The sequence below is a fragment of the Melanerpes formicivorus genome, unplaced genomic scaffold (genome assembly GCF_026170545.1).
Source record: "Melanerpes formicivorus ecotype bairdi unplaced genomic scaffold, bMelFor1.0.p_v2 SCAF_118, whole genome shotgun sequence".
Lineage (NCBI taxonomy): Eukaryota > Metazoa > Chordata > Aves > Piciformes > Picidae > Melanerpes > Melanerpes formicivorus.
In genome coordinates, this window is record NW_027142470.1 from 1,331,241 (window position 1) to 1,356,842 (window position 25,602).

Genomic DNA, 25,602 nt, shown 5'->3' on the forward strand with positions numbered 1-25,602 from the left:
CAGCCACAGCCTCCCTGGGCAACCTGTTCCAGTGTCTCACTGCCCTCATAGTAAAGAACTTCATCTGAATGTCTAATCTAAATCTACCTTGCTCTAGTTTCAAACCATTGCCCTAAGTCCTGTTACCACAGACCCTTATGAACTCCCTCCCCAGCTTTCTTGTAGCCCTCTTCCAATACTGGAAGGCTGCCCTAAGGTTTCCCTGGAGCCTTCTCTTCTCCAGGCTGAACAGCTCCAGCTCTCTCAGCCTGTCCCCATAGGGGAGGTTCTTCAGCCCTCTCATCATCTTCATGGCCTCCTCTGGATGTGCTCCATCAGTTCCATGTCCTTCTTCTGTTGGGGGGTCACCAAAACTAGGCACAGTACTCCAGGTGGTGTGTGAGGAGAGGGAGAGGGAGAGGGAGAGGGAGAGGGAGAGGGAGAGGGAGAGGGAGAGGGAGAGGGAGAGGGAGAGGGAGAGGGAGAGGGAGAGGGAGAGGGAGAGGGAGAGGGAGAGGGAGAGGGAGAGGGAGAGGGAGAGGGAGAGGGAGAGGGAGAGGGAGAGGGAGAGGGAGAGGGAGAGCATCACCTCCCTCATCCTCCTGGCCACAGTGCTTTTGATGCAGCCCAGGCCAGGGCTGCCTTTCAGGGATGCCAGCACACAATGAAGGGAGTCAGGTCTAGCTGTGGAGGTATTTACTTTGCAGAAATCTGGAGCTGGGTGAGAGAAATTCCAGGCAGAAAGCCTGTTGCAGAAGACAGACATTAATATATTTTTATTAGCAATAGCTTAGATGCTTCTGCTGCCAAGAATCACAGATTGGGGAAAGGTGTGCAGGGTTCGACCCCCAGCCCCTCTTCACTCTGAATTTTAAAGGCTTGCTTTATGCTGTGAAGCAGCTCATGAAGATACCAGACAAAGAGGTGAGGCTGCTGGGAGCCTTGAAGTCCACAGTGCTCAAGCTACAAAGCAGCCACCAAGTGTTTAACAAGCAGTGGGAAGGGAACTGCTGAGCTGCTCAGTGGCCTTCATTTCAGCCACCAGAGAGTAAGTGGCTGCATTAAATATGATCATAGAGTCCCAGACGGGGTTGGGTTGAAGGGTCCTTTAAAGGGCATTGAGTCCAAGCCCCTGCAGTCAGCAGGGACATCTGCAGCTAGAGCAGGTTGCTCAGAGCCTCAACCAACCTCACCTGGGATGGTTCCAGGGATGGAGCATCTCCCACCTCTCTGGGCAGCCTGGCACAGGCTCTCACCACCCTCACTGTTTACCATTTCTCCCTTCTGTCTGCTCCAAATCTCCCTCTTTGAGTTCAAACCATCACCTCTTGTCTTGTCACAACAGCCCCTGGTCAAAACTCTGTCCCCAGCTTTATGACTGAAGCTTTAAGTGCTGAAAGGCCACCAGAAGGTCTCCCTGGAGCCTTCCCTTCCCCAGGTTTCTCAGCCTGGCCTCACAGCAGGGGGGTTCCAACCCTTGGATTATTTTTGTGACCCTTTATAATTAGTTTTAATTTTTTAACCCTTGTCTCATGACCTCTTCAGAGATGCTGTGTGAAGCAGCTGATGTAACACAGGTGAGCACATGGACTAGGCACAACAATCCCTCAGCATTTTGCTTCATTATCTTTTCCCCAGTGCAGTCCAAGCTTAAGATTCCCCTGGATTTTAACTTTGCACAAAGTAGTGCAGAGTACACCTTAGTATCACAGTATCAGCACCTGACAGTGCTGTGATTTCCCTTCCCCACAGGCATGAGATTCACAGACTCACAGGTTGCACTGGGTTGGAAGGGACCCTCAAAGGTCACCTTGGCATTTTGGGGTGTTGTTAGGCTGCTGCCTGCTCTCCCTTCAGCTTCCACCTTAGAGCAGCTTTCCAGTAGCTGAAGAGGCTCCAAGAGAGCTGGGGAGGGACTTTGGACAAGCACTGGGAGTACCAGGATGAGGGACAATGGCTTTGAGCTGGAAGAGGGGAGATTGAAACTGGAGATTGGGAAGGAATTCTTGAGAGTGAGGGTAGGGAGACACTGGAACAGGTTGCCCAGGGAGGCTGTGGATGCCTCCTCCCTGGAGATGTTCAAAGTTGGATGAGGCCTTGAGCAACCTGGGCTGGTGGGAGGTGTCCCTGCCCATGGCAAAGGGTTGGAACTGGATGATCTTTAAGGTCTCTTCCAACCCAAACCATTCTATGGTTCTACATTCTCTGATAGTGGCTGCAGGCATCCTTCCACCTCCCCCCAGGTCCTGTTGTGGTTAGCCACAGATGCAAGACCTGTGGTGATTTATGACTGAAGCTTATGAAAAGGACACAGCCTGCTAATAAAACTATTTGGGTTTCCTATTGCTAATTCTGACTTGAAAGAGGGAATATGAGCTGACAAAATGTTGCAATTTTCTTTAGTGGGAAGCAGAAATGAGGTAATGCAATTAATGCAAAGGGCAGCAGAAGCTTCTGGTAGAGCTTTGCTCATGGGAAACACTTCTTGCAATAAAAATCACTGCTGCATTCTTGCCTGGCTTCACAGGGCACTGCACTTGTGCTGTGTCAGTCCAAGCACTCACTGCTGATGTTAGAACCTGGAGAGTTTGAGGAGTTGATAAGTGCTAGATTTGGAAGAGTCACAGGATCACAGACCACAGGATGTCAGGGGTTGCAAGGGACCTCTGGAGATCTTCAGGTCCAACCCCCTGCCAGAGCAGGAGCATAGAATCCAGCACAGGTCACACAGGAACACATCCGGATAGGGCTGAAAAGCCTCCAGAGGAGACTCCACAACCTCTCTGGGCAGCCTGCTCCAGGGCTCAGTGACCCTCACAGTGAAGAAGTTCCTCCTCATCTTGAGGTGGAACCTCCTGTGCTGCAGTTTCTATCCATTGCCCCTTGTCCTATCCCAGGGCACAGTGAGCAGAGGCTGTCCCTGTCCCTTCCTTCCTGGCCCCCAGCCCTCAGGTATTGATAGACATTGATCAGATTCCCTTTCAACCTTCTCCTCTCGAGACTAAACACCCCCAAGGCTCTCAGCCTCTCCTCACCAGGCAGTGCTGCAGTCCCTTCAGCATCCTTGTAGCCCTCCCTTGGGCTCTCTCCAGCAGATCCCTGTCCCTTGGGAGCCCAGAACTGGATGCAATATTCCAGGTGAAGTCTCTCCAGGGCGGAGTAGAGGGGCAGGAGAACCTCCCATGACACTCCAATTGTTTGTTTATCCTCAGGTCCTACCAGAGGGAATGTGGCAGTGTTTGGTCTCTAGAACACAAGAGCTGTCATTGTCCAGCCCCATCCAGGCCTTGTTCTCAACTGTAGCCCCATTTAAGACTGAACTTCAGGTTTAAGATAGTTTTTGACTAATGAGGATGAATCCTGGGTTCAGTTTTAGGTCCTTCAAGAATGCCAACAGCATCCTGGGCTGGAACATCCTGGCTTGGCCAGCAGGACCAGGGCAGTGATCATCTTTCTGGACTCAGTACTGATGAGGCTACACCTTAGATCCTGGGTTTGGTTTTGGGCCCTTCACTGCAAGGACATTGAGGGGCTGAAGTCCAAGGAAGGGCAACAAAGCTGGGGAAGGGTCTGGACAACAGGGCTGGTAGGAGCAGCTGAGGTGGTGTTCAGCCTGGAGAAAAGGTGGCTGAGGGGAGACCTCACTGCTCTCTGCAGCTCCCTGAAAGAAGGCTGCAGTGTGGTGGGGGTTGGGCTCTTCTCCTAAGTAGCAAGTGATAGGACAAGAGGAAATGGCCTCAAGCTACACCAGGGGAAGTTTAGGTTGGACATTAGAAGAAACATCTTCTATGAAAGGGTTCTCAAAGCCTGGCACAAGCTGCCCAGGGAGGTGGTTGAATCCCCATCCCAGGAGGTGTTTCAAAGAGGCAGAGATGTGGTGCTGAGGGCCATGGCTGAGCACCAGACTCTATTGGTTTTCTCAATGATCTTGAAGGTCTTTTCCAACTGAGATGATTCTGTGACTCTACAGAAGAATCAGTGAATGGGAGGGGTTGGAAGATCATCCAGTCCAACCCCTCCAGACATTATTCAATGTTTCTGGTGTCATTAGTTTGATTATTTCTTCCTTGGCAAGTCCAAGGCCATGTGCAGCATGAAGTGTTCTCTTTAAGCAACAGGGATCTGGGGCCAGCCTCAGAATGACTGCCCTGAAATGAATGGGCAAATTGTTTGGGAAACTTTCCTGTTTATCTGTGTACCTACTGCTGGCACTGCCAGAGCCCCCAGCCAGAGGTCTGGGTGCCCAGGGGACACTGTTAAAAATAGTCAACCAACCTGGCAGTTTGGTTGGAACAAGGGGGAAAACTGCAGCTGGGCAGAGGCCTGGCAGCCCTAAGTGTGAGGGAAAGGCTGAGAGCTGAGTTTGTTCAGCCTGGAGAAGACATGGCTCAGGGGAGTCCTTATCACCATGGACCAGCACATAAAGGGTGGCCAACAGGAAAAGCCAAGGGGTGATGGGGACAAGTTACTGCTGAGGACATTCCCATTGGACTTCACAAGGAAACCTTTGCCCATGAGAGCAGGCAGAGACTGGAATCACCTCCCAAGGGCAGCAGTGGAGTCTCCTGCACTGGGCAGTTTCAGACTCAGCTTGCCAGGGTACTGAGCCAGCTCATTATAGCTACACCATCACCTAGAAAGGTTGGAGCAGGTGCTCCTTCAGATCCCTTCCAAGCTGGCATTCTGGGATCCTGTGTGAACTGAGTGGGCAGTGGCCTGGACCCCCCCTGCTCTTGTACTCATGATGTAAACGGGGCTGTGCAGGGCAACCTGGAGCAGTGTGTCAGCAAGTGCCAAAGGTCCAAGGGTGCCACCACATCCTCTGCTGCAGGATGGGTGCTGTGGAAGCTGCAGCCCTGGGGAGGTGGAAGAAGAAATGGGGTACTGCTTTGCATGGGGTTTTAGTCACAAGACCATGGAATTGTTTTGGTTAGAAGAGGCCTTCGAAATCATCAAGTCCAACCATTAACACAGCACTGCCAAGTCCATCACTAAAACTTCAGTACCACATCTATATGGCTTTTAAATCACTCCCATGGATAAGGACTCCACCACTGCCCTGGGCAGACTGTTCCAGGCCTTGACAACCCTTCCAGGGAAGAAATTGTTCCTCATGTTCAATCTAAACCTCCCCAGGCACAACTTGAGGCTATTTCCTCTCATCCTGTCACTCATGAGGGAGAAGAGCCCAACCCTCACCTCACTGCAGCCTCCTTTCAGGGAGCTGAAGGGAGCAATGAGGTCTCCCCTCAGCCTCCTCCTCTCCAGACTGAACACCCCCAGCTCCTAAACTGCTTCCCCCAGCCCTGTTCTCCAGACCCTTCCCCAGCTTCATTGCCCTTCTCTGGACCTGCTCCAGCCCTCTTGGAGTGAGGAGCTCAAAACTGAACCCAGGAGTGGAGCACCCAACAACTCCTCTCCCCGAGTGCCGCTCGCCGGGGCCGCGTGCTGGTGAGGATTACTCACGGCTGGCTGGGATTCCTGTTCCCAACATATTGTTTGACAAATGTCAATTCTGCAGGAGAAAAAAGAAATTAATAATAATAATAATAATAATAATATTCCACTAATTTCTTTGAGACCAAGTTTCAGATTTAACTCTGAGCAGATGCTCTCTCTAAAATTAGCAGCACGATGCCTCGTGCCTGCGACTTCCCAGGACATGTGTCTTCAATGTAAGTGTTGGAAGAAGAATGAAACTGCAGAGGGATTTTGGGGGGTAATTGAAGATGCTCCCACATGCTTTTGAAAAGTGTAATGAGCACTGGGAGCTTTGGAGTTCAGGAATGCTGGTATTGGTCCCATCTTGCAGATGTGGGAAAGCAAGATCAATAGAATGACAGAGTAGCTTCGCTTGGAAGATCCCTCCAAGCTCATCCAGTCCAACCTTTGACCCAGCACTGCAAGGTCACCACTGAACCATCTCCCTAAGAGCCAGGTCCACAGGTTGCTTAAACAATCCCCAGGGATGGTGAGTGATTCCAGCACTGCCCTGGGCAGGGCATTCTAATGTTTGAGATGCCTTTCCTCTGGATGCAACCGAGGACATGGTTTGCCTTCTCCTTTCCCCCTCAATCAGCAGCTCTTGCAGTGGTGAGTATGGAAAAGCTGCCAGTCAAGATCCAGGTTTTGACCTTCATTACTCCATTTTAACAGTAGGGAAGAGAGGGATGAGTTAGGGACCAGATGGAAGCATGCAGAGCATTGGGAGTGTCCTCCAAGGAGGCTGGTCCACAGGCTGCTTAAACCCCCCCAGGGATGGTGACCCCACAACCATTCCAGTGTTTGAGAACCCTTTCAGTGAACACTACTCTTAATGCAACCCAGGACACAGTTTGCCTTCTCCTTTCCCACTCAAACAGCAGCTCTAGCAGTGGTGGATATGGAAAGGCTGCAAGTCCTGACCCAGCTTTTGGCCTTCATTACTGCATTTTAACAGCAGGGAAGAAAGGGATACGTCAGGGACCAGCTGGAAGCATGCAGAGCACTGGAGGGTCCCCCAAGGAGGTCGGTGCTGGGGAGTCCTGTGCCAGCAGCAGAGATGCTCAGTTGTGGGTTCCTCACTCCAGGAAGAGCATTGAGTTGCTGGAATTGGTTCAGAGATGGGTGACAAAGCTGGTGAATGCTCTAGAAAGCAGGGCTGGTGAGGAGCAGCTGAGGGAACTGGGGAGTGTTCAGCCTGGAGGCTGAGGGGAGACCTCATTGCCCTCTTACAGCTCCCTAAGAGGAGGCTGCAGTGAGGTGGGATTTGGTCTTTTCTCCCTAGTAACAAGTGACAGGACAAGACAAAATGTCCTCAGGTAGCACCAGGGGAGTTTAGGTTGGACATCAGAAGAAACTTCTTCCCTGGAAGGGTTCTCAAAGCCTGGCACAGGCTGCCCAGGGAGGTAGTTGAATCTCCATCCCAGGAGGTGTTTCAAAGAGGCAGAGCTGTGGTGCTGAGGGCCATGGCTTAGCACCAGGCTTGGCAGAGTTAGAGAAGGGTTGGACTGGACGAGCTGAAAGGTTTTGTCCAGCCAAAATGATTCTGTGATTCTATGGTGGAAAAACCTGAAATACTAGGGGGGGAAACAACCAAACACAACCAAACAAAACCCCAAAAGCCAGAAACAGGAGTGGGCAGAGTTTCAAAGAGGCCTTTTCAGGCAGCAGGTCATTTGTGCACACCCTGGGCCAGGCTGAGGTGAACAGGGGTGGGTGAAGGATGGGCAGGCAGCACAACCAGTTTGAACAACGTGGGGAGGAAGAGTCTGACCTCGAAACAGGGAGTGAGCTGTGGTTGTTTTAACCATCATCTACCGAGGACAGTCCCTCTCCTGACTCAGTGCTCGTTTCTAACAAAGGATTTCCACAAAGCTCCCCTCCGTGGCCTGAACTTCACCCCATGTGCTGTCCCTGCAGTGGGAAGAGGATCCTCAGGGGAGCCTGACCCTTCATTTTCTCATTCAAGCCAAACCACACTCTTCCACCTAAGAAAAGCCACCACCAGGCAAACACCTTGCTGCTGACCACCTCGAGTGGCCACATTTGTACCATCCAGGGGAACAACACTGTGGCCCTTTTTTGGGTGCTGGAGGACAGAGGTCACCTCCATGACTGGGAGGAGAGTGTTTGGTGTGATGGGCAGAGTTAAAACGCTGCTTGAAAAGAAAGGAGTTTAAAAATCAGTAGGTTTGGGTGGTTTTTTTTTTTGATTAACATCTTGAGCTTGCCCCTGCTTGGTCCTTTGTGGTGCATGTTAAAAGCAACATTAGCAGCGGGCTGCTATTTTGAGTTCTTCCTGGGGATGCATCTTGCGAGGAGAGAATGTTTCTGATAGCAGAGGCGCTGGAGCCTCTCACAGACACACTGGGTGCCTGTGCCCTTTCAGACTGGAAGGTGAGATTTTATTAAGTGCTTCTTGCATCCCCACGTGCAAAGAAAGGAAGGAAGATTGTAGGTGGGTCGGGAGGAGATGGTGTTCTCTGTCTGGCCCAGTAAAATCGCCGCTGTTGTGAGGCTGCCGCAGGAATCTGAGGCACAGACACAACTGCTGAGCTGTAACTGATTTTTGCCCTGTTGTGGCAGCAGAGTAAAAGAGAGACTTTGGTGGGCAGCTTTTGCTCCTGATTAGGGTGGTTTTCCCTCTGTGCTTGTGTCCATGCTGTATTCTATGATATCTCCAACCAAATGCTCAATTCCTGCTGGAAGAAGGCTGCCTTTGCCACATCCAGTCCCTTCCATCACTGCAATGCTCTTGCTCAGTCCAGGTTGCATTAAGTGACAAACCTGCTTTTATGGCTCTTGGCCCATCAGAGCTGGTCCTTGCAGAACTCTGGATGTGATTTGCTCTCTGGCTAGGAGCAAACTGGATGTTCAGCTGGGGCTGGAACCCCAGTGACTGGGACAGAGCTGCTCTAATTGCAGCCAGGGGTGTGTGGAAGTTGTCTGCAGGAGGAAACACTCCCAAATCCAGTGTTTATCAAGTGAGGTTTGGGGGGGTCGAGCCACTCCATGTGCACTGGTTGAGAGTCCTTGTGGGCCTGTAACCATATCCAGGGTCTGGCTGCATCTGGACAATTCCTTAGAGACCTTAAGCAACCACACCTGCTTACACCAAGTGACTTGGGCTGAGGGTTGGGGAGGGAAACTGGGGCAGTATGGGACCCAAATCAAACAAATCACGCTAGGAAGCAGTTTCCCATCACACTCTAATGCTCTTGTTTGTCTGGAATGTGAGAAGCTGCAACTGGGTGTGAAATGAGGCTATTGAGGAAATAATTTGCTCATAGAAAGTGTGAGTGTTACACAGCATGTTCCTGGGGTTACAGAGTCATAGATTGCACTGGGTTGGAAGGGACCCTTAAAAGTCATCTTATCCAACCCCCCTGATGGCACCAGGGACATTTCCAACTAAAGCAGGCTACTCAAGGCCACATCAAGTCTGACCTTGAATGTCTCCAGGGATGAGGCCTCCACCATCTCTCTGGGAAACCTGTTCCAGTGTCTCACCAATCTCATTGTGCAGAATTTCCTCCTGGTGTTCAACTTAAATCTGCCCTGCTCCTGTTCCAAACCATTGCCCCTTGTCCTACCACCCCAGGTCCTTCTAATCAGTCCCTCCTCAACCTTCCTGTAGTTCCCCTTCAGATACCAGAATGCTGCTCTGAGGTCTCCCTGAAGCTTTCTCCAGGCTGAACAGCCCCAACTCTGCCAGTCTGTCCTCAGAGTAGAAGTTCTCTAGCCCCCTGATCATCTTTGGGGTCTCCTCTGGACCCTCTCCATCAGGTCCACGTTGTTCTTGAATTAGGGGTCTCATATCTGGACACAGCACTGCAGGTGAAGTCTCCCCAGAGCAGAGCAGAGGGGCAGGATCCATCTCTCCACCTCTGGCCCCACTGCTCTGGATGCAGCCCAGGCTGCCCTTGGCCTTCTGTGCTGCCAGTGCCCATTGCTGGCTCTTGCCCAGCTTCTCACCCCCCAGCACCCCCAAGTCCTTCTCTGCAGGGCTGCTCTCAATCTCATCATTCCCCCAGCCTGGATTAGTCTCAAAGATTGGCCCCAACCAAGGTGCAGGACCTTGCACTTGGCCTTATTAAGCCTCATGAGATTATCAGCAAAAGCATTTGAGCACCAAAACTCATTTTGGGGATGCAGTTTACTTGGAGTTTGCTCTGTGGCTGGTTGGAGACAGGCCAGACTGGTGTTCCAGTAGCAGGTTTCCAGTCATAAATTCCCCTGCAAAGCTGTTTTCTGAGTGAAACAAGAGCTCTGTTGATGCTCACCCCCAAAAGCACATCTTGCTAAGTTCCTCTGGCTGCCAGTGTAATTCTTTCCATCACACAGACCTCACATCATTGTTACTTCATCATTGGGTGACTTTTTATTTTTTGGCTTCACTCTAACTTTGGAAAGTTTGGAATCAGAGAGGAATTTTGTGGCACTTGGGGACATGGTTTAGTGGCCATGGTGGTGTTAGGTTGATGGTTGGACTTGATGATCCTAGAGGGTTTTTCCAACCCAAACAAATCTGCTGAGACCACACCTGGAGCACTGTGTCCAGTTCTGGAGCTTCTGTTCCAGGAAGGATCTGGAGGTGCTGGAAGGTGTCCAGAGAAGGGCCATGAGGATGAGCAGAGGGCTGGAGCTGCTCTGCTGTGAGCACAGACTGAGAGTTGGGCTTGTGCAATCTGGAGAAGGCTCTGAGGAGACTTAATTGTGGCCTTCCAGTACTTGAAGGGGGCTCCAAGAAAGCTGGGGAGGGACTTTTGAGGGTGTCAGGCAGTGATAGGACTGGGGGGGATGGAATAAAACTAGAAATGGGTAGATTGAGATTGGATGTTAGGAAGAAATTCTTCCCCATGAGGGTGGTGAGAGACTGGCACAGGTTGCCCAGGGAGGTGGTGGAAGCCTCCTGCCTGGAGGTGTTTGCAGACAGGCTGGATGTGGCTGTGAGCAACCTGCTGTAGTGTGAGGTGTCCCTGGCCACAACAGGGGGGGTTGGAACTGGCTGATCCTTGAGGTCCCTTCCAATCCTGACAATTCTGCTTCTATAGACTTGTTTTGTTTGTTGGGTTTTTTGGGGGGCAGGGAAGGGGATGTTGTTTTATTCTCTTTTTTTACCTGATGATTTTTCATGCAGCCTGCATTAGTAGAAGAGGCTTGAGGTGTAGTTTAGCTAGGATGGCTGTGCCAGCTGCGGGGTAGAGCTGCTGTCACGACAGAATGTTTTACCAGGGACCCCACATAGTGACAACCTATTATCAGGGATATACTGATGGGCAAAATCAATCATCTGGGCGAGAGTTCCCATTTTGGCCAGTAAAATCCTGTCTGCAACAGGGTCTGATGACTACAGAACCAGCACAAAACACTGTGGTGAATGTGGAAATGTATTTTAAACATGAGCACAGCCTGGGATGCCAAGGCCACTCTTTTTGCTATCTTCTCCCTCTCCCAGATGCTTCTTCCCAGCTACCTGGCTGGAAACTCAGGGTCACCTCTCTGTCCTCGGCTGGCAGAGCCAGGATCCCGCTCGGGAGCTGGGAGAAGCACCACGGGAGCCCCTTTGGCCATCACCACGTGGAAAAGGTGGATCACCACGTGGATATTGCTGCCAGAGCGTTTTGCTTTGCCTGCTAGGCGCAGCGCTGGCGCTCCTAGGAAGGAGTACTTTGTCTCCCCCTCTCAGCGCATGGGCTCTGGCTCTCCGTGTGCTCCGGCACCGAGAACTTCAAAAAACAAACAAAACAAACAAACCAAAACAAACACACACCCCCCCCACACACACACACAAACCCCCAACAAACGAACCCCAAACGCCAAACAAACAAAATAAATCGGAAAAGAAAGAAGTAAAAATGCACACAGAAAAATGAGAACAATAAAAAGATAAAGAAAATGGGGAAAAAGAAAAAGGGAAAAGGAAAAGAGGAAAAAAATGAAAGAAAAAGAGGTTAAGAGGAAAAGAAAGAAAGAGATAAAGAGGAATAAAAAAAGGGGGGGGGGGGGGAAGGGGGGAGGAAGAAAGAAAAGTGTTTTGGGACCCCATCTGGCAGTTTGGGCGGTGCAGGGTCCCTAACCCTGTTGCGGCCGCGGAGCTGCCGGCGCCGAGCGCGGCTCCAGTTCCGCACCCGCGGATGGCTCCGTTCGCGGCGGGGGCCGTGGCCGGGGAGATCGGAGCGTCCCTGCGCTGGGACCCAGGCGGGAGCGGGCTGGCCTCGGCCGCCCCCGGCTCTGCCCTGCTGGGCGTGCTCGGAGATCCCCACCGGGGTACTCCTGGGTCGTCCCGGGCCAGATTCACTCTCTCGCCACCGCGGCGGCCGCGGCTCTGTGTCCCCCCTCCCGCTCCCAAGCTGCAGCCGGCGGCGGTCTCGGGCTGCTCCTGACGTCCCCTCCCGCCGTGCACGGTGCCGGGGGGGCTGCCGCGGGAAGCGCCTGGATCAGCGCCGGGAGGGGGGGAGCGGGAAGAGCCGGGACAGATGGGGAGGGGACGAGGAGGAGGAGGTGAAGGAAGAGGAAGAAGGAAAGAAGGGAAGGAGGGAAGGAGGCAGCGGGGTGGCAGCGCTGCCACCATCCGTGTGTGTCTCCCCTTCCCCGAGCCCCGGGGCTGCCAGGTTCCCCCCTCCCTCCAGCTGCTGCAGGCAAGAAGCCGCTTTTGTGATGGAAAGCGCTGGCGTTTGGGGTGGTGAAGGGGGGGAGCGAACCATCTCCGTCCCGCTGCTGCTGCTGCGCGTCCCCTCTCCGCTCCCCACCCCCTCGCCTCCCCTCTCCCCCCTTTGCCCCCCCCCCCCCCCCCCCCCAAGGCCCCTGCGTGGGCAGCCGGGAGCGGGCAGCGGGGGCTGAAGGATTCCCTTGTCCCTGGCCGGAGCCGCAGCAGCTGCTTGACAACAGGAAACAATGTGGAGTGAATGGAAAAAAGGGGGAGGCGCTGCCTGAACAACTTCCCTTGACATCACTGCCCAAATAAGGAGCTTGAAACCAACCTTTTCTATCGCAGCCCGGCAGAAGATTCCCCCCCACCCCCCCCTCTACACCTCCCCCGGAGCCCCAGGGCCCGGCCCCGCTCCCCGGGCAGAGTCATGGCAGAGCCGCGGCTGCAGTGCCCGGGGCAAGTGCAGGTAACGGATCCCATCGCTGCCTTCCAGCCGGTCGCTGGGGGGGTGCTGGGGGGGGGGGGGGGGTGTTGTTGCGTGTGGCTGAGGGGGGTGAGGAGTGCGTGTGGCGCTTTACAATCGATGTGGCTATTAGTGAGTTATTGCTGGGGACAGCCCCGCTCGGTGCGCGGAGGGCAGCGCGGCCGAGGAGGTGTAATTAAGAGCGGTGGTAGCGCAATTAAGAGCGGTGGTAGCGCACGGGCAGTGTCTCGCTGATGAGGTCACTGCAGTGAGTAAATTGGGAGTTACTGGGTGTCGGGCTGCTGCTCCACACTGTAAACACGGAGAGGGGTTGTTGCTCTTGATCTGTCGCCAGACAGACCGGGAGCCTGCGCTGGCACTGCCAGAAACTGCAGCTCCGCTCTTAATTGGCAGCCACCGCTAATTAAGGTCCTGCGAGCTTGGGGACTTTCTCTGGCTGCAGCATGTCTGGCTGGCTGGCGGTCTGTCTGGGACGGATTTCCTCCTTATCACTTGCACAGGAAAGCAAGTGGGGAGCAGAGGGGTTGTTCTCGGGGCGACACGTGATGTGAGTAAAATCCCTGCCCGGGCTCCTACCGAACTGCCTTTCCCATCCCAGAGTCTAGGGATCTGCTGGGCTTCTGCAGGCAGGTGAGGAGGGTGGACCCGAGGGATGCAGAGTACCTGGGGCTGACCCTGCGTGTGTTTATCCCTCTTCAGTGTTGCAGTGGTTGAGGTGGTGCTGGTTAGCACCTGCCCATCAGAATGGATCTGTGGCAGCTTTAAGAATGCATGGAGTCTGGGGAAATGGGCACTGAGGATTTAAGCTTCTTGATCTGGGTGCAAACTCGAACAGAAGAAGTTCCATCTAAAGATGAGGAGGAACTTCTTTATTTTAAGGGTGACAGAGCACAGGAGCAGGTTGCCCAGAGAGGGTGTGGAGTCTCCTTCTCTGGAGACATTCAAAACCTGTCTGGATGTGTTCCCGTGTGACCTTCTTTAGGTGAACCTGCTTTGGCAGGGGGTTGGACTTGATGATCTCCAGAGGTCCCTTCCAACTCCTACCATTCTGTGACCCTCCTCGGTGGAAGTTAATAACCCTTGTGGCCACCCAGGGGTGTGAGCAGGGGCACTGAGCTGCTCCATGCAAACATGGAGGTTGTTGTCCTGGGAAAAGGCACTGTGCATGGTTTGATTTTCCTCCTCCTCGTTCTTTACCTCGTTGGCCAGCCATGGGGAAAGCTCCTGGCACTTTTACCCAGTGCCACTGATGGGTGGAAATGGCTGGGGCAGCTGACACGGTGATTGATGGTGTGAGCAATACAATCCAAACCCTGCTTGGCGGCGGGAGGACAACCTGGAGCTTCCAGGCTTCTAGTTTCCTTGATGTTGAAAGATTAGCAGGATCAGCATGCAGGGACAGTTTTAACCTTTGCTTTCTGGATGTCTTGAGAGCCTCTTGCCGTAGCTCCCATCTCTCTGGTTTCAGTGGTCCCCTAGAAGCTGGTTGGGGGTTGCCATTTCTCACAATCTTGGTGCTTCAGGAACTTTTCACTCTGATTCTTGCAGGAGAATGTTCGGAGTGAGTTTGCCCAGTAAGAACAGGTGGGGTGTGTGAGGGGTGGGACATTGTGATTCTTACTTGGCTCACAGGTGCCAAGAGGCTCCAAAGTCCACTTTGTGAGTCTCCTTGTCCCCATCCCTTTCTTGCCTTGGCAGACCCCTTTAAAGGATCCTGGAGATATGATTTCTTTTATCTCTAGAGATGGATCGGTGGAGGATGCAGAGGTGCTGGTGCAGGAGATGGTTGAGGTTGATATGTGCTGTCCCGACTTGCTTCTGAGAAGAAAAGCCTCCTGCCTTCAAGGCTTGGTGTCAGGCTTCTCAGACTGGTGAAGGGTTCACTGCAGCCCTTAATAAGGAAAGGGAGAAGAAAATCTGTGGAGGACTTGTGCAAACTCTGCATCAAAGGAAAAACTTCCAGGAGTTACTGGTTGATTAATTAATGAATGTGTTAGCACCAAACTGCTTGCAGCAGGTCTGGGCTTTGTGTCCTTTGGGACACGTTCAGCACAGGCAGAAGTGTGGTGCAGCCCCTGAGAAATGCCCTTGAGGAGCCCCCTGTTCTCCTGGGGAAGCTCTGGCAGCACAGAGGAAGGGATTTTTTCCCTGGGACTGACCATTTTCATCCTAATCCACAAGGAGCACTTCTAATTTCTCCGGGCAGGACACCATCCACTTTCAGAAACTTTTTTAATGCCTTCCTGCAGCTTCTCTGCTGCTCTCTTAGCATCTTAACAAGGGACCCTCACAAGATCTCTCCCCCTCCCTGCCCTGCAGAGTGGTTACCCAGGTGCACAAGTGGTGGAAAAAGCAGAGGCAGGACCATAGGCTCTGCTCGTTTGGTTTTCCCAGCCGAGCACAAGCACGTTCTGGCAGGCAGGGCGGAGGAGAGAGCAGAGCAGGGTGCGAGCAAACCCAGAAATGTTTGCAGTTTGCTCTCGAAAAACCCAGGGCAGCTGCTGGGAGAATGGCTCAGTGTTCGGAGGGTGTGAGCACGGTCGGATGTGGGGGACTACCGAGAGGATCCGGTGGGGTGAGTCCCCGGGGAAACGGTTTCGAAAATAATATTTATTCTGAAGTGCACAACAGAAGTGCTGTTGAGAAATCTTCCCCGGGCGGCGGGGATCGGGCGGCGCTGACCTGGGTGGTTCAGCAGTAACCGGAGAGAAGCAGGGGAAGTGCATCCCGGCTGGGGGAAATCACCGCTGCTGTCCTCTTGATTGGGTGGCAGGTCATTAATGAGGGGCTCCTGGGAACTCCCTCGCCCCTACGTCACTGGCAAAGCCCCATGGCCACCTCGGGTAGCTCCTTCTGCCATGGGAAAGCTGCTTTTCCTGCGGCTTCCTCCAGCTCGCCTCATCCCCGAGGTTCCTGCTGCCTCCGTGCTCTCGGAGCTCCCTGGCCACGTTTGGCTGCACATGTTGAATGCCAAAAGTGTTTCCACAGGCTCCTCGTTTCTAAGGCGCTTTTAAAGCCTTTGGTTTCTTGGCAAAGCTAAAAACTTCGGGAGGGAAAAAAAAAAACACCAACCAACCAACAAAAAAACCCCAACACGCACACCCCCCCCCCACCCCCCAAAAGCAACCCCAACAACCCTCTGGAAATGGAAAGCAATTTATTTAAAATGTACATTCAGCACCATTGTCTCCACCTTTCAAAAGGCTGCTTGTTAGTAGGTCTTTATAGCTCTGCTGGGAGCTGCAGGCAGTTGGGCCAGTTAGGATGCAGGGAAATATTTCTTCTCTTTTCCATTCTGCCCATTACACTTCGCTGAATGCTTCCCACCTTCCCCTCTTTAATCCGGAACGATTTCTCCCTGGTGCTCCCTCTCCTGGGCTCTCTGCTTGAGACCACCTTGCAAGAGGACAGTTGTGATTAGTGCTCCTGCTGTGCCACGGCTTGAATCCCAGGGAAGGGAAAAAAACAAAGGTCCTTTCCAGGCCACCTCTGCATGGTCAGCAGGGATCTAAGCCTCTGTGCTGGTGCAGGCATCAGAATGGAGAGTTTGATCCTACCCAGGTCTAATTAAGTGCCTGCATAAGGTGAACCTTTTAATGAGCATCAAAAGACACATTGTGTGGTGGGGAGGGCCTGTTTTAGAGGGATGAGGGGATTATGCAGTCATTCAAAAAACATTTGGTGGAACTAAATGTGCAATAAATCCTCCTTATCCTCCACATTGCCTCATTTTCTTTGCAAAGCCCTGGAACAAGCCCAGCCCCTCCTCCTGAGGAAGTCCCAGCTGTGACTACCTCATGTACTGCTGGTTCCCTGTTGCCCACTTCTCCGAGCTTTCTGAGGTGGTGGCCAGGGCTTGCAGTGCAGCAGGGCAAGGGGAGGAAATCAGCCATGCAGAGCTGGAGGAGGTGAGCAGGGATATCTCAGGATGGAAATCTGAGCAGCCTTTTCCCTAGGAGGAATGGTGACTAACCCATTAAATCCTAGAATCATGGAATGGATTGGGTTGGAAGGGACCTTAAAGATTATTCAGTTCCACTCCCCTGCCATGGGCAGGGACACCTCCCACCAGCCCAGGTTGCTCAAGGCCTCATTCAGCCTGGCCTTGAACACCTCCAGGGAGGGGCATCCACAACCTCCACGAGCAACCTGTTCCAGTGTCTCATCACCCTCTATGTTAAGAATCTCTTCCTGGTCTCCAGTCTAAATCTACCCTCTTCAAGCTTCAGTCCATTCCCTCTTGTCCTGTCAGAACAAGCCCTGGCAGGAGGAAAGGGAATGGATTGAAGCTTGAGGAGGGTGGTTTTAGCCTGGAAATGAAGTGCACCTCGACGGTATTTTTGTAACCCCCTTTTCCTGTTGCTGTTGTTTGTATGGAAATTTTGGGTTGGGGGCTATTTCCTTCTGGGAACTGCTCAGCCAGTTTTAAACAGGGATGACTAAGAGGAGAACATGTGTGAGATCAACTTTTCCAGCCTTCCCAAAACGGACTTGCCGTAAGCAAGGGCTGCTTCTTCCTCATTGCCTCGAAGCCTGGGTGCCCGCTCACGCAGGGCATCGCTGTGGGAGCCAGCAGGAAGGGGTCAGCCATGGGGGCAAACATCTTCAGCACTGTGGGAAACCTCACAACACAGCCATGTTCTGAACCTCTCTTTTTGTGCAAATGAGATTTTCAGTTCCAGCAGCTCCTCAGGCTCCAAATCCCAAGCTGCCTTTTCCACACCACTTACCCAGACCTTCCCTTGTTCCTTCCTCAGACTTTGGAGGGTCACCTGCTCATTAAAGTCTTATTCAGGCCTTGCAGCCCCAGGAGGCTTTGGGGTTTCAGTTATTTTGTTCTGCTTCTCCATCAGACCCCCAGGCCTTAGGCAGGAAGGGAAAGTGAGTCCAAAACTGGCTAGGTCCAGCTGAATTCAGACCTGGGATTTGGGTTTCTCCACTAATGTTGCTCTCAGATGATTGAGACCTGGAGGGGTTTGCTGAGCCTTCATTTGGTGCTGTTCTTCAGAGGGGAAACCTCAGGAGAATCCAATAAAATTGAGCCTGGCCTTTTTCCCAGCAAACCTGGGTTTAAGTGTAGTAGTTCCCTGAAGTCTTTTCTGATACACTCCCATGTCCAAGATGGAATGCAGCTTCTACAGGGCTTCAATGGCCTCTCTGAAGAGCAGCTCATACCTTGCAGAACTCAAAAGGCACAAACAGACACAGATGTTAACCTTCCAACCACCTGCTGTCACTTTCCATAACAGCTCCTAGAAGATGTAAGTCTCAGGTGTATGTGGAGTGGCCTCCTTCATCTTCAGGTGCAGGATTAGGTTGCCCAGGGAGGTGGTTGAGGCCCCATCTCTGGAGATATTCAAAGGTGAGGCTGGACCTGGTCTAGTAGAGGATGCCCCTGCTGTGTGCAGGGAGGTTGGACTGGATGACCTTTGGAGGTCCCTTCCAACCCAAAGCACTCTATGATTCTTTTCTTTGTAGCCCTGCCCATCATCAATGTCACAATGAGCCATCAGCCAGTGGTGACAAAGGGACCCAAGGGGTTCTCTGTTGAAAGCTGGTTCTGTTCCTGACTCAGGGTAGGGTATGGTCTTGGGATAAAAGTCCAAAAGATATGACTGGATAGGTGCTACCTAAAAGTGAGATAAGATGTGGACTGAATACTTTAGAGGTCTGGCTGGAGTGGAGTGGTGGCATGTCACCTCTAGCCAGTTCACCTGGAGCAGGTCACTGAGTGGTTGCTGTTAGGTAGTGGGTTACAGGCTTCACAAGTAGGTTGTAAAACTCAGAAGAGCTTCTAGGAGCGGGTTTAGGAGGAACACCCTGGACTTCTGCCTGCTTCCTTCTGCCTCAAGTTGCTGAGAGATGCCCAGGAGAAGGAGTCAGATAGAAAGTCTATCCCTATTCCCTCTGGCTAGGGTGAGGCAAGGAGGACCCCAGGGCATGCAGCGAGTGACCCGAGGCCAAGGCAGCGGTTTGTCACTAACAGGAATGTCTCAGAGTTTTCCATGAGCCATCACTGACTCTTGAAATAGCTGCCCACGGGTTTCCTGTGTTGCCTCCTGCCCTTGATTCTGTTCTTTTGGTTTTCTTTAGCCTGTAGCCATCGAACAGCCTGAGGGGGGTCTGATCAGTGCTCAAGGATGGAAGGGGAAGAGGCTGGGGCCAGACAAGGGGCAGTGGGCACAAACTGGAAGCCAGGAGGTTCCATCTGAACAGAAGGAGAAACTTCTTTGGTCTGAGGGTGCTGGAGGCCTGGAGCAGGCTGCCCAGAGAGGTTGTGGAGTCTCTTTCTCTGGAGAAATTCCATTCCTCCCTCTGGCCACTGTGATCCTGGGCAAGCTGCTGTGGATGCTCTGCTGGAGCAGGGGGCTTGGACTGGATGATGTCCAGGGGTCCCTTCCAACCCCTACAGTGTTGGGATTTGGGGATTCTGTGTTTTCTTTCTGGGGAGAATTACTAACAACAATTAAAGCTATGGGAAGAAAACCCAAACCCAAACAACAACCTGGAGATGGGGCTTCAACTGGATGAGTTGAAGAGAAATTGAGAATGAGGAAGTTTCATAGGGTGGTTGTGTTTCAGAAAGCACTGGGGTGGCTCCTGCCACCTGGAAAGCTGCTGGGCAGGGTGGCCTGGGACTCAGTAACAGGCTGGTGATTTGCAGTTACCAGCCTGTTGCCACAGGGCTGTAAATCTGATCAAGTCCCTTGGAGGCACTGCAGCCACACAGTGAGAGCAGCTGTGGAGGAACAAGAGGAGGGTGGTGATTAGCTGGCTGGGTGTGAGGAAGGATGGAGGGGTAGTGCCTGGGCCTTCAGGGGGTGCATCCTTCAGGAGGATGAGCATTGCCTGGTGCTTCTGGAGTGGTTCTCCTGGTAAGAGCTGCTTCCAGCAGTTATTCTCTGCACACCTGAAAACAGCCAAGGGGTTTCTTTAGGGAGATTGGAGGTCTCCTGGCATCCTAGATGGAGTTCTGGTCTGAAGCCCAGTTTCTGTTGTGGAGAATGTTGCTGGTAGAGGCAGGGCAAAGCCTTCTCATATGTATTAGGACCCATCAAAAAGGTGCTGGGGTCTTTGCACATTTCAAAGCTACATTTCACCATCTGAAGGGGACCTACAGGAAGGCTGGGGAGGGACTATTCGGAAGGGGCTGTGGGGCAGTGGTTTGAAACTGGGGCAGGGGAGATTTAGGTTGGATGTCAAGAGGAAGCTCTGCACAGTGAGGGTGGTGAGACACTGGCACAGATTGCTGAGGGAGGTGGTGGAGGCTCCATCCCTGGGGGCAGACTCGATGTGGCCCTGTGCAGCCTGCTCTAGTTGGAGGTTTCCCTACTGCCTACAGGGGAGGGGTTGGACAAGATGCCCTTGGAGGGTCCCTTCCAACCCAATGCAATCTGTGAGTCTGTGGGGGGAAAAAAAACCAGAGGAGAGTAAAATTTTGGTTGTGTTTAAGTGGAAAATAAAAACCCCAAACAGCTTCATTTTGGAGATGCAGAGTGTGTGAGTGAGGAACAAAACAGTGCAATGGGAGGTCAGGCCAGAAGCAAGTGCAAAAATAGAGTTGTAGATACCCAGAGAAGAACGTGAGGCTTCTCTGAGCTGGAAGGGAAGTGGAGCTGGGTGTTTAATTACCTCCCACAAGCTTGCCCATAGTGCTCAGGTATTTCCTCCGTGACTTTCTCAGGCTAAAATTAACAAAACCCGAGGAGAAACCACTCTGCCCACTGCTTCACCGCTCTGTTTATGGGAGAAAATTGGCTGAGACACAACAGTGTGACCACTGTAGTCTGGAATAAGTGTCCATTTCTTCTGGAGCTGAGGAGCTCTGCTGGAAGTTGTCCTGCATGAATTCAGAAGGGTTTCTGGCCCGTGTCCTTCAAGTGGAAAAATGAGTGCCTCAGTTCCCACTTCTGTAAAATGGGGTTAAAAATATTCTTCCTTCTCCCCTCCCCACCCCTCAGCCCTCCCCCCCAACCCCCCTTCCAGGAGTGTTGCCACACTCCCTCTGAAGCAGTTTGTCAAACACCACAGAGGTTTTGGGTTCCCCCTCCACCCCAGTGTGAAAAATGCTAAAGAAAAGCAAATTGATGCTATTGGAAGTAATGTTTGAAGTGCTTCTTGCTGGAGCTCCAAATAATGATGGAAACACTCAGGGTGAAGAGTCACAGTCACAGGTCAGCAGCACTGAGGCAGGGGAAGCTTTTCCTGGTGGTGACCAGCAGCCACTCAAAAAGCTGCCAAAATGGTAAAAGACTTCTAAGAACTACCTAAAGTCCTCCCTGTGAGTAGGACACACCAGCAGCACAGGCTGGATCTTCCCATGGTGGCATCCAGCAGAGCTTCTGTGCACAGAAGAGAGCTGCTGCTGCTTTTTCTTTGCTTTTTCAGAGGGCAGCCCCCCCTTCCACCTCCCCTCTCCCCACTCAGCTGTGCTTTGTGCACACTGGAGCTGGGACAGGAGTGGAATTTCAGCATGAGAATGAGTCTTGGATGTTGTGCTCAAGGTTGCACTTTGGTGTTATCCTTCAAGGAGGAATGTTGAGGAATGTGGGGCCTGGAGCATCTCTGTGAGGAGCAAAGGCTGAGAGCCTGGAGAAGAGCAGCCCCAGAGGGGAGCTGAGCAATGCTCAGCAAGAGCTAAAGGCTGAGGGGGTAAAAGGCTGGGGCCAGACTCTTCTCAATGGTTCCCAGTGGACAAGAGGCAGAGGGCACAAACTGGAACCCAGAAGGTTCTATTTGACCAGGAGGAGAAACTTCTTTGGTGTGAGGGTGCTGGAGGCCTGGAGCAGGCTGCCCAGAGAGGTTGTGGAGTCTCCTTCTCTGGAGAGCTTCCAAATCCAGCTGGGCATTGTGATCCTGGGCGAGCTCTGTGCAACATGATCTAGTGTGAGGTGTCCCTGCCCATGGCAGAGGGTTTGGAACTAGATGATCCTTGAGGTCCCTTCCTCCCCTGACAATTCTGTGCTGCTGTGGGTGCCCTGCTTCAGCAGGGAGGCTGAACCGCATGATCCCCAGAGGCCCCTTCCAATCCCTACCAGTCTGAAATTCTCCGACTCTCTGATCTGAGAGTGTTCTACAGCAATGACTCAGTGTCTAATGAGCTTGCTGCCCTGGGTCCCACCACCACGAGGGTAATCCTCTTTAATTCAGGTTGCTTTCATTAAACCCAAGCCCTCTTTGCTCTGCAAACCCTCTCTGCACGGCGCCGTCCGCGCTCGGGCAGAGGAGAGCGAGGAAGCTCTAAACCCGTTGCTGCCAGGCTGGGTTTTTTTCATAACCCTAAGGCAGCACTGGGCTGGTTTTCTGCTGAAACAAAAAAGCCTGCAGTGCTGGTTTTATTATGCATTATGCAGGGTTTAGGTCTTTCAAGAAGTTCAGGGAAAGTCCCAGCTGAGGTGTTGGCTGCTGAGGTGTTGGCTGCCGAATAGCCTCCGTGGAAACAAAAAGTTGCTTTTTGATTCTGCCTCTAATGCAGTGCTGCAGACATGGTCTGCTGCCTTGGTGGGCTGATCTGCCCTCCCCCTGTAGGGGATTTGCTGCAAAGGTAGAAATACTTTGCCTTCATGTTTGCATTCATCAGGATTGGGAACGATCTGGAGGTTGGGAGGCGGTGGAGCAAAACGCGAGAGCAGCACTTCAGAGGTGGGGTTTAAGTAAACAGGTGTAAAGGCAACAAGGAGGTGTGTGAGTGCTGCAGCAAGCTTCACATCTCTCATCTTCTGAAATGAAAATGAAGCTTTGGAGAGCTCTCTGGCCTGTCCTGGGACACTTCAGCTTGTGGTTGTGGATGTTGTATTGATAGAACTCAGGGAAACGGCTTTGAGCTGGAAGAGAGGAGATTGAGTCTGGAGATTGGGAAGAAATTCTTGAGAGTGAGGGTAGGGAGACACTGGCACAGGTTGCCCAGGGAGGCTGTGGATGTCCCCTCCCTGGAGATGTTCAAGGCCAGGCTGGATGAGGCCTTGAGCAACCTGGGCTGGTGGGAGGTGTCCCTGCTCATGGCAGGGGGTTGGAACTAGATGAGCTTTCAGGTCCCTTCCAACCCAAACCTGTCTCTGATTCTTTGAGTCCCTTCCAACCTGGCATCTGGGGATTCTGTGAACTGGCCACATTGTCTCATTTGAGGGAACTCACTGTAGAAGGCAGAAGTCACAGATTGCATCAGCTTGGAAGCAACCCTCAGAGGTCATCCTGGGGGCACCTCCAACTGGATCAAGCTGCCTGGGGCCGCATCAAGTCTGATCTTGGATGTCTCTAGGGATGGAACCTCAACCACATCCCTGGGCAGCCTGTGCCAGTGCCTCACCACCCTCACTGTGCAGAACTTCCTCCTGATGTCCAACCTAAACCTCCTCTGCTCCAGTTTCAAACCTTTGCCTCTTGTCCTATCCCCACAGGCCCTTCTAGGGGAGGAAGAATGGGAGGGAAGAGAAGGGCTGGTGGTGGGCAGGGTGAGGTGGGTCTGCTGTACCTTTCACATGTGCTTTGTGTGCTGTGGGACTTCAGAGAGCTCTTTTTCACTGGCAGTTGTGGGGAGGCTGATACAGGAAAGAGGAAAGGAGGCTCTGTCTGTGCCATACCCATTTGATGCTTAGCAGCCATGCATTGTAATAATTACTATAATAAGTTACTCAAACCCCCCTCTCACTTGATTTTTGGCATCTCTGGAGGCTTTCTGTTTGCTTAACACTCTCCAACTCTTTCCAGCATGCAGCACAGGATTTATTGCTGTTGGTTTGTGTGGCACCCAGGACAAGCTCCAGGGCAGCGGGTGCAGGAGTGGTGCTTCTTCCAGGATCACTTCAGCCACCATTGAAACAGAGACTTCCCTGATTAACCAGAGAGGGAAGTGGACAGATTGGTACAATTTGATGACCTCAGCAATTAATTATTTATTGAGCTTTTAATTTTGCATCCATCATTCTAGCTCTGTCTCCCCTGACTTCCCAGAGTAGCTGCACCGGGAAGGTAAAGCATCAGCAGATACCCTGAGGTGGGGGGAGGCTTGCAGCTTTCTTTGGAGCAGCTCAGCTGTGCTTGTGTTAACTCCTGAGACTCCAGCAAGGTGCTGAGCTCTACCTTGTCCCTGGGTGCATGAGGCCTTCAGAAACCTTTAGTTTTCAGCCTGAAGAGAGCTGGATTTCCCCCAGCACAGAGCTGCAGGGTGGATGATGCCCATCCTGGCCCTGCAGCTGCTGCGTGCCCAGCCACGGGCCATTGTTTTTCTTAGCATCCTGTATCACCCAGCATGAAACCTCTGCTTTCCTTGGGGCTTCAGGGATGTCTGCAGGTATCATAGAGGGCACTTCTTCCAAATTCACAAAGAGCTGAGGATGTTTTGTCTTTGGTTTTGGCTTTCCCCCCCACACACAATTTTTTGAAGGCCCAAGGGTGGCAGAAGGACACTGAGGTTTAGGATAACTTGGTGCTATCAAGCATCAGCTTTCCTGGATGTCACTGCTTCCTTGGCTGTGTTGGTTAGCTCATGGATTTGGGATCACCACCTCCTCTGTGATCTAGGAGAAGATATCAGATGAGAGACCTGTGGGATTTTCTTCTTGCCTTACAGCCAGGGGCACTTGTAGGATCTCTACACACCTTATCCAGTGATGGATGGAGCTAGTGAGTAAGCCCCTGAGCTGCTAAATCTCCTACACTTGTGCTTGTGTAGTTCCTGGCTGTTATGGGAGCCACCAGAAAGATGTGTAGGACAGCAGAAGTGATCTTCTGTCCAGCCCTCAGCTGAAACTACAAGAGCTGAGCACAAGGGAGTGCATGGAGGATTGGCCTGAGACAGAGCAGACCTGGTCCCTTTGGCTCATTCACTGAGAGCATCAGGACCCTCCAGCTCCCCAGTGGCTCCAAGGGAGGAAAATGGCCATTTGTCATTTTAGGGCAAAACCACAAATCACTGAGGAGTTTCCATTAGCTGGACAGATCCTCCCACCAAGCTGGCTCTGTGATGTGGGAAATGAAAGAGCAAAGAAAGAGCTTTTATTGTCCAAGTGTTTTCCTCCAAAGTTGGGTGAGTGAAGTGTTCATCGATTCACAGAATGGCTTGGGCTGGAAGGGACCTGAAAGCTCATCCAGTTCCAACCCCCCTGCCATGGGCAGGGACACCTCACTCCAGCCCAGGTTGCTCAAGGCCTCATCAGACCTGGCCTTGAATACTTCCAGAGATTAAGTGTCCCCAGCCTCCCTGGGCAACCTGTGCCAGTGTCTCCCCACCCTCACTCTAAACAATTTCTTCATCTCCAGTCTCAATCTGCCCTCTCCCAACTCAAAGCCATTGTCCCTCATCCTGTCACTCCCAGCCCTTGTCAGAAGTCCCTCCCCAGCTCTCCTGGAACCCCTTCAGGTACTGGAAAGCTGCTCTAGGGGCTCCCTGGAGCCTTCTCTTCTCCAGGCTGAGCAGCCCCAACTCTCCCAGCCTGTCCCCACAGGAGAGGTTCTCAGCCCTCTCAGCATCTTTATGGCATCCTCTGGACCTGCTTCAACAGATGGCTGAGCCTGGTTCTTCTATCCTTTACTCCAGAAGGGATCCTACCTGAGCTGTGAGGAGCCCAAGCAGAAAAACATGATCCCTGTACTGGCCTGGTCCCACAGCCAGCTTCAGGCTGGTTCAGGTTGGATATCAGTGCTGGGAACAGCACTGCAGGGCCCCTGGGCAGGGGGAAAAAACGCAGACACCCAACCCTCTTACCACACACTTTTCTTTTCCTCTTTCAGAGCTGGAGTATTTTATTGATGATCTGGGCTGCTTGGCTTCAAGAGCTCCCCTCTCCTCTTTGCTCTGTGCTGTGGAGAGAGCTGCTGGGAATCGCTACAATAAAACTTTAATTAAATGCCAGGCAATAATTTGCAGCGAGTAAAGCGTGGTACCTGCAGCCTGCTGCTGACATCTGCTCCCAGGCCCACGGGGCCATTAGTGACTTTGAGAAGCAGGAGAGAAAAGAAACCCCCCCAAAACAACAACAAACCCAAACCCACACAGGTTCCCCACTTA

The 25,602-nt window shown here is 52.4% G+C and overlaps 1 protein-coding gene across 10 annotated transcripts in view; it reads left to right on the forward strand.

Annotated features, from left to right (window-relative positions):
* Positions 1–25,602, forward strand: part of HIVEP3 (HIVEP zinc finger 3) — a 409,994-nt gene that overhangs the window by 246,047 nt on the left and 138,345 nt on the right. The window contains exon 1 of one of the 10 annotated variants that reach the window (XM_068167463.1): positions 12,280–12,578. The exons of the other annotated variants lie outside the window; for them this stretch is intronic. The gene's annotated coding sequence lies outside the window, so the exon portion shown is untranslated. Of the gene's footprint in view, positions 1–12,279; positions 12,579–25,602 lie in introns of those variants that run through there. 10 annotated transcript variants of the gene reach the window in all.